The following is a 12652-nucleotide window of genomic DNA, read 5'->3' as shown; positions in this document are numbered from 1 at the left end:
AAAAAAAAAAAAAAAAAAAAGAACACAAAGATGTACTTCTATGCTTTCTCTTAATTGATTTTTTGTTGTTATATTTAGGACTTTGATTTGTTTTCTATTTTCTTTCCCTTTGGACAAAGTGACAAAGAAAAAGTGACAGAGAAAGAGCAAAAGGGAGAATACATCTACCAATAAGGTATACTCAAATCACAATCCGTTCTCCATTTCTCCATCTCCTATGATTTTGAGTATGTAAACTTACATGGCAGGGGAGTTTTTCAAGCTGCTGAGGCAGGGACTACAACTATAGTTAGAAATGTGGGATTTAGCTTCCAATGACAACTAGGCTATGAGCCAACCCAAGTAAAGTTTTAAAGATGTCAAAATATTATAATAAACAAACAATAAAATGCACGTAATTCAATTTTGCATTAATTTTTGTGTGATGTAAGGTATTATTATTTCATATAAGGATATCCAAATGTCCCAGCACTATTTGTTGAAAGAACTATAATTTCCCTTTGAAAGATCTCGACACTTCTGTCAAAAAGCAATTTACCCCATATATGGACTTTTTCCTGAACTCTTAATTATATGCCATTTATCTATATGTCTATACATAAAACACATGATACTAACGCCCTGTTTTTGTTACTGTAGATTGTTATTGACTTTTGAAATTTAGAAATGTGTGTTCTCTAACATTATTATCTTTCACGATAATTTTGACTATTCCAGGTTTTTTGTAATTAAACAAATTTTAGGGTTGATATTTTTATTTCAGAAAGAAAAGACTGCTGGGTTTTTATAGGGATTACATTTAATCTGTAGATTTCTTGGGAGGGTGATACTACCATTTAACTATGTGGTCTTTCTTTTTCTTTTTGAAGTTTATTAATATATTCCATGATATATAGAGAGATGTAGCACCTTCAACAGGATCATCACACTGTGACTTACCCCCACCTTCACCCAGCATTGGTTATGAACACACATGTGCCTTGTGTAATTACGGAGGTCCCTAGGCATAAATTAATAACCTTTATATTTCAATCTCCCTTGCAGAGCATTATGTTTACTCAATGTGCCACTGTCTGGCCCTGAACCAATCTTTCAATCCATAAACCCAGGATTATCTTTTCACTCATTTTAGATATAATTGGATTTCTTTCCATAAAGTTTTCTGACTTTAAATGTATATAATCATACCTATTTTTATTCATTTATTGTGCTTCACTTTGTTGTATGTCACAGATTTTGCATTTTTTACAAATTTAAAGTATGTGGGAACCTTGGTTTGAATATGTTAATAACATTTTTTTTCCAACAACATGTGATAACTTTTGTCTGTGTCACATTTTGGTAATCCTTACAATATTTTAACTTTCTCATTATTATTTTATTTGTTATGGTGATCTGTGAGCAGTGTCTTTGATGTTACTATTATAATTATTTTGATGCACCACATAATGTATCCATATAAGATAGTGAACTTAATCGATAAATGTGTAAATTCTGACTGCTCTACCAACTGATCACTCCTTCATCTCTGTCTCTCTGCATGGTCTTCTTTATTTACTGAGACACAATAATATTGAAATGAGTCCAACGAATAACTGTACCATGGCCTCTACTTGTTCCAGTGAAGGAAAGAATCACATCTCATTTTAAATCAAAAGCTAGAAATGATTAAACTGAGTGAGCATTGAATGTCAAAAGCAAAACAGGCCAAAATCCATGCCTTTTGCGCCAAACAGGTAGCTAAATTGTGAATTCAAAGGAAAAGATTTTGAGAAAAATTAAATGTATTACATGAACACACAAATGATAAGAATATAAAACAATCTTATTGTTCATATATAGGAAGTTTTAGTGGTCTGGGTAGAAGATCCAGAGAGAAGGTATGCATAATTGTTTTTTATGCATAATGTTATTGAATAATTAATAGACTACGGTACAGTGTAGAGGTAATTTATATGCACTGGGAAACAAACAAAAATGTGGCTCCTTTTATTATAATGGTCTAGAACTGAACCTACAGTATTTCTGATGTATACCTTTTAAGTCTAACATCTCTTCAGTTAAATCACACCTATTTTAATCATTTTGAAGCATCTTTTAAATGAAATTATTTTCTTAACTTTCTTTTGGAATTGTCATTGAGAGTATACAATAATTTGACTAAATTTTTTTAATATTGGCATTGTATGCTGAAATTTTGCTAAATTTATAGTTCTGATATGTTAGAATTTTTATGCACAGTTTTAAATTATCTACATAATTTCATTTCTTCCTTTCTTATTAGAATAATTTTTATCTTTATTTCTTGACTAAAACCACTCCAAGACAATGTTGACTAAAATAGTAAAAGTGAGAATTTTTATCTTTTTTTATCTGATCTAAAAAAGACAGCTTTAGTTTCTCCCAGTTGAGTAAGATGTGAGGTTTTTTTTTTTCACATATGCCCCTTGTCATGTTGAGGAAATTTCCTTCTATTTCCAGTTTGTTGAGAGTTATTATCAAGAAAATGTATTTTATTTGTCAAATGTTTTTTTCTTAAATAATTGAGATGTTTATTTTTTCTTAATTTTTTAAAAATTCTAGTAAGGTGGTATATTACTCATTTATCCTATTAAATAGCTTATTTCACATATAAGTTGAACCATCACTTGCATTTCTGTGATAAATCCCATTTGGTCATGGTATGTAGTATGTTTACTATGATTCTAGATTTGTAACATTAAAGCTTGGGTATCTGTATTAATAAGGGCTATTAACTCTACAGTTTTCTTGTAATGTATTTTTCTGCCTCTGGTCTCATGAAATGAGATGGAATGTGTCCCCCCTCTTTTATTTTTTGGAAGGTTTTAGATTGTTGACATTAATTATCTTTCAAATGTTTTATATAATTCACCAGTGAAGCCATCTGATTCTGAAATATTTTTTTGAGTTTTGAGTTTTGTGAGTTTTTTCAATGCAAGCCCTTTTCATATCATAGGACTTTGTATATTTTATGTTTCTTCTTGAATCCATTTGAGTAGTTTTTGTGTTTCTGAGACCTTGTCCATTTCATCTAGGTTATATAAATATTGGTATATAGTTTTTCATAGTGTTCTTTTATAGTTATTTTTATTTCTGTGAACATAGTAGTAATGTCCTTACATTCATTTCTAATTGGAGTCTACTTTATTTTTTACATCTAGCTAAATATTTATCTGTTTTGTTAACATTTTCAAAGAGTCAATATTGGATTTCATTAATTTTTCTTCTCAATATTTTTTTAGAGGTTTTGCTATAGGACGTATGCGCTCTCCAGACAGACAAAGAGAGAGACAGAGAGAGACAGAAAGCGAGAAACCATCCCCCAGGGGGTATGGCCATGCCACAATCCCCTATCCTCCATTATTCTCTCAGGATCCTGGGCACGCACGCACACGCGCCTGGCATGAGTGTTTGAAGCCACCAGGTCGGGCACTCGAACCATGGTCGACCACGTGGGAGTCCAATGACATTGCCATTACGCTAACTGCTGGTCCCTTCTCTATATTTTCTTTAATCGCTATTATTGCCTTCCTTTTGTTAACTTTAGATTTATTTTGCACTTATTCTTTACATCACTGACAAATGCAATGATATGAATATTTTCCCTTCCCCTTTCTTTTGAAGTCTTCATAGTTTACTTTTGTTTAGATATTTTATTCATTTTAAGTTAATTTTTTATATAGTGTTAAATTAGTATCCAACTTTGACATTTTGCATATGGAGATAAAATTTTCCCAAATCATATTTTGAAAATGGTGTCCTTTCTCCATTAAATGGTCTTCACACTCTTATCAAATATTATTTGATCATAAATGTGAGAGTTTATTTCTGGGCTCACTATCAGAATCTGTGAAGCTGACTTTATTATCACACTGTATTTTATTTTGTTTTGCTTTGTTTTGTTTTATAATGTAGCTTTGTTGTAAGTTTTGAAGTCAATATGAGACTTCCAGCTTTATTCTTCCTTTTCAGGAATATTTCCACTACTTGTGACCCATAGAAACTCCAAATTAATTTTATTTATCCTACTTTATTAAAGTATAATTGGTGAATTAAAAATATATTTAAGGTGTACAATGTGATGTTCTGATTATGTACATATATGTATATATACATATATATATATATAATGTGTGTCTGTATAGCAAAAAAAAATAACATAATCAGATTAAAATATCCACCAACTCACATACTTACTGTGTGTTTTTTAATGTGTGTGGTGAGAAAACTTAAGATCTAAACTCTTAGCAAATTTCAAGTATAACATACAGTATTATTAACTACACTCATGATATACATTAGGAATTCAAAACTTTTTCATCTTATAATTGAACGTTTATATTCTTTGACTGATATTACTCCATTTTTTCAATATCCTAATCCTGCATAACAACTTATCTGCCTGCAGTTACAATGAGTTAATTTTTTTTGAAATTCTTCTTGTATGTGAGATCATACTGTTTGTCCTTTTGTATTTTCTTATTTTATTTACCCTAACTTTTTTCAGGTTCACCAATGTTCTTGAAAATGTCAAGATTTGCTTCTCTTTTAGAGCTTATTAATATTTCATTATTTATAAGTACCACTTACATTTATCCATTGTCAGGCTCTTAGCTTTCTTCTTTCCTTTTCTTTCTTTTTTTCTTTCTCTTTCTTCTTCATTCTTTCTTTTGTTTTTTAAATAGATTTTTGCCTTAGGGAATATGTACTCACTCTAGGGAGAGAGACAGACACAGTGAAAGAGAAAGTGAGAAATCACTCCCCGGGGAAATAGGCACACCACAATCCCTTCTCCATTCTTTCCAGGATCTTGAGCATGCAGGCATATATGTACCTGGTGTGATTTTCAAGCCACCAGGTCCACAATTCAAGTCACACCATGGTAGGCCATGTAGGAGTACAACAATGTAACTGCTACACCATCTGCTGACCCCAGCTTTTTCCTATATCTTGGCTATTGTGAAAAATAATTCAAGAATCATTGAGTGTATTTATGTCTTCCAGATAGTACCTTTATTTCTTTTGGATATATCCAGAAGAATTGTGGTGTTATTTGGTAATTCTATTTTTAATTTTATGAGGAACCTCCATACTGCTTATCATGTGGCAGTACCAATTTATATCCTACCAAATATGTGCCAACACTTATTATCTTTGACTTTTTAATAATAGCCATCTTGCAGCAGAGCCCACTTCCATCTCCAGACCACTGACCTAAAGAAAACTGAAGCAGGGACTGTCTCTAGTGCCTGGTTCCAACATCAGCTCCTCCATTCCCAGAGCACTTCCCTATCATCAAGGACTGCAGCCAACTGTCCAGCAGAGCCCACTCCCATTTCCAGACCCCTGGCCTAAAGGAAACTGAGGTAGGTCCTGTTGCTGGCTCTTGGCCCTAGCCCCAGCTTCCCCTATCCCCAGAGCTCTTTCTTGTCATCAAGGTAGGCTTTTTTTCCTTCTATTTTTCTACTTTCTTTTGTTAATTTCCTACTTCTCACCACACAGGACTGCCTGCAACTATCTAGCAGAGCGCACTTCTATCTCCAGAGCCCAGGCCTAAAGGAAATTGAGGCAAGGCTTGTCTCTGGTCCGTGGTCCCAGCTCCAGCTTCCTCCATCCCCAGAGCCTTTCACTGTCAGAAAGATAGGCTTTTTTTCTTCTCTTCTTCTTTTTTTCATTTGTTAATTACCTACATCTCCTGATTCCACAAACTGCCCCTAGCTATCCAGCAGAGCACACATCTATCTCCAGCTGCCAGGGCTAAAGGAAACTGAAGCAGGGCCAGTAGTATGTGGCATGCAACATTTTCTTTATTCTCTTCTATACTCTTTTTTATTCCCTCTTAAATTTTCATCTCCTGCTTATCTGCCACACACCGACAGGGGGGCAGACAGGCCTAGAATCACAGTTTTAAAATACCCTAGTACTGCGATGCTCCTTGAGATCTTCCCTTTTACTTAAAAATCTGCATAAAAGGAAAATCTGCTCTTCAGATAGCTGAGTAGAGAACTCCTCCGGTGGAGACCACATTGCTAAACACAGCAGAAGAGAGACTTCAACACACATCAGTCCAAAGTAAAAGGGAAGCACACTTGTTCCCAGACCAAAAAACATTCTCCAAAAAGGTATCCAAAAGTGAATACATCTCCCCATGGCTAGAAGTAGAAGAGCCTCAGGTCTGAATAAACCAAGAAATAGGTCTACATCAAAAGAACACAATAACTCCACTCAATCAAAAAGAAAAAAAAAAAAACAGAAATTGATACCAAAATGTCAGAGAAAGAATTTAGAATATTAGAACAGGAGATTAGAAAGTTCTTCCATGTTATGAAAGAAAAAATGGACAATCTAAGAAAGAATCAGATGGAATTATTACATATAAAGTCTGTAATACATAAAATCAAAAACTGTCTTGAAAGTATTAAAATTCAATTTTAGAAGATCAAATCACCGACATAGAAGATAAAAACAGTGACTTAGAAAAAAGCATCAAAATGATAGAGAAAATAATTAAAAAACAAGAGGATAATATACAAGAAACACTAGACTCCATTAAATGTCCAAATATCCAAATAATCAGTATCCCAGGAGGTGAAGAAACTAATAAGGACATGGAAAATCTACTCCACAAAATCCAAGAAGAAAACTTCTCAAGTATAGAGAAGCACTCACACATCCAGACCTAAGAAATACAGTGAACTCCAAATAGAATCAACCCAAGAAAATCTTCCCAAAGGCACATCTTAGCCAGACTGGGCAAGATTACAGAAAAAAAAAATAAACTAAAATTGGCAAGAGAGAAATGACAAGTGACTTACAAAGATTATTTCATTAGGCTAACAGTGGAACTTTCAACAGAAACAATGCAAGCAAGAAAAGAATTGGAAGATATATTGAAAGTGTTAAGAGAGAAACAATTTTAACCAAGATTATTATATCAACCAAGATTACCCTTCATATGGGAAAAAATGATTAAAATCTTCTAAAACAAACAAAACCTGAGAGAATTTGCCAACATCAGACCAGCTCTACAAGACTGTGAAGAGTCTTCTTCCAGGAAAACTAAAGAATGAACAGATAGATATAAGGGAATAAAAGACAACCAAGACAATGGCCAACTTAAAGGTAGGGACCAGTATGGAAATATCAATAATAACATCAAATGTTAATGGGATAAATTCTCCAATCAAGAGACACAAACTGGCTGAATAAATATAAAAAACAGAAACTCTCTATCTGTTGTCTACAAGAAACGCAACTCATGGATAAAGAAATACAAAGACTAAAAGTGAAGGGCTAGGAAAAGATATTCAGTGCAAATGGGAACCAAAAAGGAGCTGGAGTTGAAACACTAATTTCTGACAAAATAGGCTTTAAAACAAAAACTGTTTTAAGAGACAAAGAAAGGCACTGTATAATAGTGAAAGGGATAATCCATCATTAATTTATGATGCTTATAAAAATCTAGGCACCTAAATCAGGAGCACCCAGATACATGAAGAAAAGGCTGTTAGGTCTAAAGGGAGAGATAGACTGCAACTAATTGTTGTAGACCTCAACCACCCATTATCTCCTCTGGATAGATCATCTAGACAAAAAATAAGTAAAGAGATAAAAGATCTACATGATAACATAAATCAAATGGACTTAACAGACATCAATAGAACTTCCCATGCAAAAAACATGAGTTACACTTTTTTTCACCTACCCTCCCCCCACATGGAACCTTTTTGAAGATTGAACACATGATAGAGCACATAGAAACCCTCTACAGATTCAAAAGCATAGGAACTATATCTAGCATCTTATCCAACCATGATGGAATTAAACTTGATACTAATGTTCAAAAAATCCTCAAAAAATGCAAATACATGGAAACTAAATAAACTAATTCTGAATGACTTTAAAACTACTGAAGAAATTAAGATGGAAATAAAAAGATTTATGAAGCGAATGACAATGAGGTCATGAGTTTCCATAATCTTTGGGACACTGCCAAGGCAGTCATAAGAGGGAAGTGTATAGCAATTAGTGCACATAAGAATAAGATGGAAAGAAAGCAACTGAAACTCCTAATATTGTACGAGAGAATTTAAAAAGCAACAGAAAAAAAAATCCAAAAAAACCCCAGGAGAAAAGAAATAATAAAGATCAGAGCAAAAGTAAATGAAATAGAAAATAAATAAACTACATAGAAAATAAATGAAAGTAAAAGCTGTTTCTTTGAAAAGAAACAAAATTGATACACCACTCAGGAGACTTACTAAGAAGACTAGAGAAAGGAACCAGGTAATGTGCAATGAAGCAGGCAATATAACAACAGATATAATAGAAATACAAAACATCATGAGAGGTTACTATGAAGAACTATATGCGAGCAGACAAGAAAATCTGGATAAGATGGGCAAATTTCTGGACACATATATCTACCAAGATTAAACCAGGAGGATGTAGAAAGTCTGAATAAGCCCATAAAAGTCAGGAGATTGAATCAGTAATAAATAACCTCCCAACAAAGAAAAGCCCTGGTCCTCATGGTTTCACCTCTGACTTCTTCAAAACTTTAAAGAAGAGTTAACTCCTATTCTGATCAAGCTATTTCTAAAGATCCAAAAGAATGAAACTCTTCCAAATTCATTCTATGAAGCCTCCATCACCTTTATACTTAAAACAGATCATAACTAGACGAGGAATAAAAACTATAGACCAATATATCTGATGAATAAAGATACAAAATTTTCAACAAGATACCAGCAACTCATATCCAACAACATATAAAAAAGATTACACATCACGACTAGGTAGGCTTTATTCCAAGGATGCAATGTTGGTTCAACATATATAAAACCATAAATGTAACATACAATATTAACATAAAGAAAGAAAAAACCTATGGTTTATCGATTGATGTAGAAAAAGCATTTTAAATGATAAACATCATTTCATGATCAAGACTCTCAGAAAAATGAGCATAAAAGGGTTATTTCTCAGCACAGAAAAAGCTATCTATGAAAAACCCATAGCTTACATCATCCAAAATGGAAAAAAGCTGAAATATTTTTAACTAAAAATGGGTACAAAATAAGGATGCCCACTTCCTCTAGTCCTTTTCAATAGAGTACTGGAAGTCCTGGTCAACACAATCAGAAAAGAGAATAAAATAAAAGGCATTCAAATAGAAAAATAAAAGGTGAAATTTTATTTGTAAATGACATGATGGTATAGAAGACCCAATGTTATCCATGAAAATATTCCTTGAAGTAATACATGAATACAGTAAAGTTACAGGATACAAAATCAACATGCAGAAATGTATAGTATTTCTATATACATACAGCAGACAGACTTAAAACTGAAAAAGAATTCCATTCACTATAACCACAAAATGTATTAGATAACTAAGAATAAACCTAACCAAAGAAGTTAATGACCTCCACAAGGAAAACTATGAGAAGCTAAAAAAATGAAATTGAAAATGACACAAAACAGTGGTCAGACCCAAGTTTTGGATTGTAAAAATTAATACAACCAAAATAGCAATTCTACTCAAATTAATCTACATATTTAACAAAATCCCAATCAAAGTGCCAGAGACATTGTTCACAGATCCAGAAAAGACAATCATACAATTTTTCTGGAATCATAAAAGACCTCACATTGCCAAAGCAATCCTGCACAGAAAGAGTGGAGTGGGTGACATGGCACTAACTAACCCCCGAGCAATACTACAAAGCTGTGGCAATCATAACAGCATGGCATTGGCACAGAAACAGACATGTGGATCAATGGAACAGAATAGAGATTCCAGAAATAAACTCCCAAGCATACAACAAACTGATTTTTGATAAAGGGTACCAGCCAATTCAGTGAGAAAAGAAAAACCTCTTTAGTAAATGGTGCTGGAAAAACTAGATATCCAGCTGCAGAAAAATGAATCTGAACCTCTACCTCTCACCACTGAAAAAAAATCAACTCAAAGTGTATCAAAAATCTCAACCAAAGATAAGACCACAAACTATAAAACTGCTTCTGGAAAACACTAGGGAAACTCTGGGAGATATTGGGGTAGGCAAAGACTTTTTCAATAAGACCCCCAAAACTCAGTCAGTAATCCTAAAAATAGACAAGTGAGATTACATCAGATTTAAAATTTTCTGCATGGCTAATGCACAATAATTAGTGTGAATCTACAGCCCTCAGAATGAGAAAATATTTTTGTAAACTATGCATCAGATAAGGAACTGATAACCAGAAGACACAAGGAACTCAAGCAGTTGTCCCCCCAAAAAGAAAACCCTATTAAAAGATGGGAGAGGGGGCAGCATGTGTGTGCATGCATGCCCAAGATCCTGAGAGGAGAATGGAGGAGAAGGGATTGCGGCATGGCCATCCCCACTACCGAGAGATTTCTTGTTTTCTATCTCTCTGCTTTTCTGGTGAGCACATGCACCCTATAGCAAAAACCTCTCTAACACACACACACACACACACACACAATGAGATACTACCTCACCCCAGTTAGAATGACTATGAGGGAAAAGAAAAGAAAGAAAAGAAAAGAGGAGAGGAGAGGAGAGGAGAGGAGAGGAGAAGAGAGGAGAAGAGAGGAGAAGAGAGGAGAAGAGAGGAGAAGAGAAGAGAAGAGGAGAGGAGAAGAAAGGAGAGAGAAGAGAAGAGAAGAGGAGAGGAGAAGAAAGGAGAGAGAAGAGAAGAGAAGAGAAGAGAAGAGAAGAGAAGAGAAGAGAAGAGAAGAGAAGAGAAGAGAAGAGAAGAGAAGAGAAGAGAAGAGAAGAGAAGAGAAGAGAAGAGAAGAGAAGAGAAGAGAAGAGAAGAGAAGAGAAGAGAAGAGAAGAGAAGAGAAGAGAAGAGAAGAGAAGAGAAGAGAAGAGAAGAGAAGAGAAGAGAAGAAAGGATAAGTTCTGGTGGGAGTTGGTGAAAGCTAAACTCTCCTACACTCCTGGTGGGTATGTAAATTTTTTCAGCCACTGTGGAGAACAATTTGGAGATTCTTCACGGATCTACAAATAGAACTACCATATGATTTATCAGTCTCACTTCTTGATATCTACCCAAAGACAGAATTCTCAATCAGAAAAGTGCTTGGAACATCAATGTTTATTCTGGCATTATTCACAATTGCTAAGACATAGAACCAACCCAAATGCCCATGAACAGATGAGTGGATTGAAAAAGTATGGCACATATACTCTATGAAATACTACTAAGCCATAAAAAACAACAGGACCCTGGTTTTTGACTGAAAGTGGATGAATATGAAAGACTTAATGCTGAGTGAAGAAATCCAGGCTAGGAAGGAGAGATATTATATGTCTTCATTTAATATATACCAAGTGTCCACACTGTGGCTGAAACTGAATGACTAAAGTTTATAGAAACTTAGTATATGGTTGTTAATACAGATATAGTGAGGGAAGAGGGCATGTGAAGGAAGGGTCTGAGGAAAGACATTAAAGGGAAAAATAGGCAAAGCATTTATGGGACAAAGAAATGGATTATTATCTAACTTTATAATATTATTGATTGCATTGGTGAGAAATGTACACATGTTTGAATATTCTCTTTGTAAGCTAAGAACATGTGATTGAATGTATAAAACAAATTGAAATAAAAAGAAAAAAATTAAAAAGAAAAAGTAATAGCCATCTTAAAAGGTGTGAAGTGATATCTCATTGTGATTTTACATACATTTTCTTCATCATTCATGATGTTAACTAACTTTGCATATACATATTGGCAGTTTGTATGTATTCTTTTGAGAAACATCTGACTAGATCCATTCCCTAGTTTTCAAAATCAGGTTATTTGTTTTATTGTAGGACTTTCTCATATATTTTCAAGATTAATCCTTCATTGAATATGTGGCTTGCAAACATTATCTCTTATCCTATAGGTTGCCTTTTGTTGACTTTTTTTTGCTGTGTAACTTTTTAGTTCAATATATTTCTATTTGTGCATATTTACTTTTGTTGCCTGTGCCTTTGTGTCATGTTTGAAAAATATAAGTTTTTAGATCAAAATCATGAAACTTTTCCTTTATATTGTCTTCTAGGTATTTTACAGTTTCAGGTCTTATGTGTATTTAATATTTTGAGTGTTTTTTTATATAGTGTAAAGTAATCCAGTTACTTTCTTTCATTTTTTTTTCTTTTTTTGGCATGTGGATATCCAGTTTTCCTTGAATAATTTATCAAAAAGACCATTCTTTTGTATGTGTATTTGCTGACTTTGTCAATGATTAATTTGTTATATGCATAGGTTTATTTCTAGGCTTTCTGTTCTGTACCACTGCCTTGTCTGTTTTTATTAAAATAGCATATGCTACCTTGATTACAATAGATTTGTGATATAATTTAAATTGGGGAATTGTTATGCCCCTAGCTTTGTTCTTTTTCAAGAATACTTTAGTTTTTAGTGTATTCTTTAGTTCCATACAAAATTTCAGATTTTTTTTTTTAAATTGTGACAATTTTGTTTTAACTTTGATAGAGATTACAATGAACCTGTAGATCATTTTGGGTAGTATTGGTGTAGTACGGACACTTCGACAATATTAATACTTCCAATTCACAAACATGGGCTATCATTGAATTTAATTGTGTGTGTTTTAATTCTT

Source organism: Tupaia chinensis, unplaced genomic scaffold, assembly GCF_000334495.1.
Source record: "Tupaia chinensis unplaced genomic scaffold, TupChi_1.0 Scaffold000034_1, whole genome shotgun sequence".
Lineage (NCBI taxonomy): Eukaryota > Metazoa > Chordata > Mammalia > Scandentia > Tupaiidae > Tupaia > Tupaia belangeri.
This window is presented reverse-complemented; position numbering follows the sequence as displayed.